Source organism: Pteropus alecto, unplaced genomic scaffold (genome assembly GCF_000325575.1).
Source record: "Pteropus alecto unplaced genomic scaffold, ASM32557v1 scaffold16, whole genome shotgun sequence".
Taxonomy (NCBI): Eukaryota; Metazoa; Chordata; class Mammalia; order Chiroptera; family Pteropodidae; genus Pteropus; species Pteropus alecto.
The window spans coordinates 5,920,562-5,923,219 of record NW_006438867.1 but is presented as its reverse complement, the minus strand read 5'-3'; the positions used below and the strand labels follow the sequence as shown (position 1 = coordinate 5,923,219).

The 2,658-nt window shown below is 35.5% G+C and overlaps 1 pseudogene; it reads right to left on the bottom strand.

Annotated features, from left to right (window-relative positions):
• Positions 1 to 1,665: 1,665 nt before the first annotated feature.
• On the bottom strand, positions 1,666 to 1,781 carry LOC112482929 (annotated as a pseudogene).
• Between the last annotated feature and the right edge of the window lie 877 nt (positions 1,782 to 2,658).

Genomic DNA, 2,658 nt, shown 5'->3' with positions numbered 1-2,658 from the left:
ATTCATTTTGTATGTTAGTGAGAAATTTGAGCTTTGAATGGACACACATGGAGTGAATTTTGACAAAGTCTGACCATAGACAAGATGAAAAAGCTACCAGTTTACACAGAATCCCATGTTATTAACAAAGGCATTTTCTTTAATGAGTCTTTATATATGTATATCTATCTACCTACCTAGAGATATATCTATATATACGAATCATTTTGAGAACCTTTTAGTGATATTTTGAGACGATGTAACTTAATCAAATTGTTTCAGAAAACGTAGTATTTGTCATTTAGCTTCCTTTCTACCTGTTTCTTAATATTTTATAGGTCCTATTGTCCTTTCCGTGACTTTTACTTGACCAGTACATGATTTATTTTTTTCTTCCTTTTCAGATAGCTAGCATTATCTATAGTAAAAGCACTGGTTTCATTAGTCTTCGGTATGATTTTTTTTCACTGGAAGCCAAAGAACCTAAAAATTTCTAGCAAGGTTTTAATTATTTTTTGTATTGGTTTGTTTTTCATCTTGTTTATTTTGTTTTTGAAGTACTATAAAAATGACCATCCCTGATACTTTCATTATTTTAATTATTTTTTGGCTTCTTTCCTCTTTCCGGAAAAGAACATGTTATAAAAAAGCTTCTCCTAACCCATCTTTTTGTATATAACCTTTAGATAATTAAAATTCTGAAGTCTTTTAAGAGATGTTGCAATTACATTAGGAGGTGTAATTTCTAAAAGTTTTTTAAGCAAGTGAGACTTTGCTTTCTGATAATTCTTCTTTGGAAATTATTATTATTTAAGGTCATTGCAGAGTTGGAACAAAACCTGCAATGAACCAATAAACTGAATACCCAGACTACACCAATTTTCCCTCACATTAAAGTTTCATTTCCACAACTATAGTATATTATAATGTCTATGATTTTCACAGAGGCTCATATAAGCAGCAGCCAACTGTAAAAAAGCCTACATTTGAAAATGAAACTTCTTCAAACCTTTTATTGGTAGTTGCTTAGAACCTCTAACATAAAGACCCATTAGGTAAAATAAATTCCTTTTAGGACCCAAATAAATGATATCCACTCAGTAAATACGAATTGCGTGTTTACTGTTTATTAGACACTGTTCTAGGCACTGGTTATGTAACACTGAATACTTCAGATGAAATTCTTTTTCTCCAAGAGTTTTCTCTGCCTTGAGTATGATTTCTTCTAATAAAGAATGAGGACTATATAATTAATCATGATTCTCTCTTTACCTTGGTTTCTGTGAAGCTCAGATTAAAATTTGGGTGGAGTGTACCTCAACCTGGGAACCCTCCATAAAAATGTATAAATAGAAAGAAATAAATGTCTCTAAATCTTTACTCTTTTGCTATTTTTTATTTTATTCGTGGGTGTATGTTAGCCATGCCTCTGAGCTCTTTTGGTGAATAATCTCTCATTAGTCTTAAAGCCAAGTCAGCACTTACCCGGTCAAAGCAAATCATGCCGACATTTAACCCCAGTTATTGGAGCAGAGTGACGAGAAGAAATGGATAAAAACTTAAAGACAAGAATCATCTTACAGGGTAGTTACCTCAGGTGAGGATTTTAGTTTCCAGGTGAGCGTGGACTACTGTTCTCTTGCACAGAGTTAACTATATAATTTTTTTATTATTTGTTATTATTTATGCCTACAGCACCTGGTCTTCCTAGGTGGTCTCCCATCCAAGTGCTAACCAGGCCCAACCCTGCTTAGCTTCTGAGATCAGACATTGGGCTTGTTCAGGGTGGCATGGCAGTAGACCATGGACTGTAGCTCCGCTGGGGTGCAAATCCAGGACCTTCTGCTTGTAAAGTAGACATGCTAACCGCTACACTATGGAACCACGTCCGAGTTAACTACATTTCAAGCCCGGAGTTTAGGTAGTACATGCTTTAAATTTTCTTGAGTTCATCCACTGTATGTCTCCATTCCAGTGTCGAGGTGTCAGAGTGTGTGTGTGTGTGTGTGTGTGTGTGTGTATTCCATGATTAGCAGAAGAAACTTGCCAGGGCTGTAAATTAATTAAATCAATAATTCTGTTACTCTCACAATTAGAATATGGATATGGTTTTAAAGAAGATTTGGCCATCAAATTGAATAGAATGAGTATCTTTCAAAAATTGCTTAAAAGGCTTTCGACTTGCCCACTGGTCCCTGGTTTGATGATAAACTCAAACATGTACTTTTCTTCATTAAGTACACTGAAATCACTCAACAACAACCAACCCACTCCACATCTTTATAACTGTCATATCTCACAAACGCTAGCCTCTCCTCTTCCACCTATATCCATTCCAATTTACCACAGGGGGAAAATCTTGGCCACTGTAATACTACAGCATCCAGAATTATCACTGTTCTGCTCTCCACTGGCTGCTGTGGGATCCAAGGAAGGGGCGACAGCCAATGATGGGTTTACTACTAAGCCAATCAGAGCAAAAGATGAAAGGAGACTAATTACCACTTGGAAATTATACAAAATACTTGCTTTAGAAGCAAACTACCTGAGACAAAAGGGCTGAGACATTTATATACCAATTTCCAAGTGTCATGGATTAAAGGGAATTCCTCTTAGGGATTAAATTCTAAGAATTTGTGGACTTCAGTGTATATGACAATGTGGCTTCCTATAGTTTCT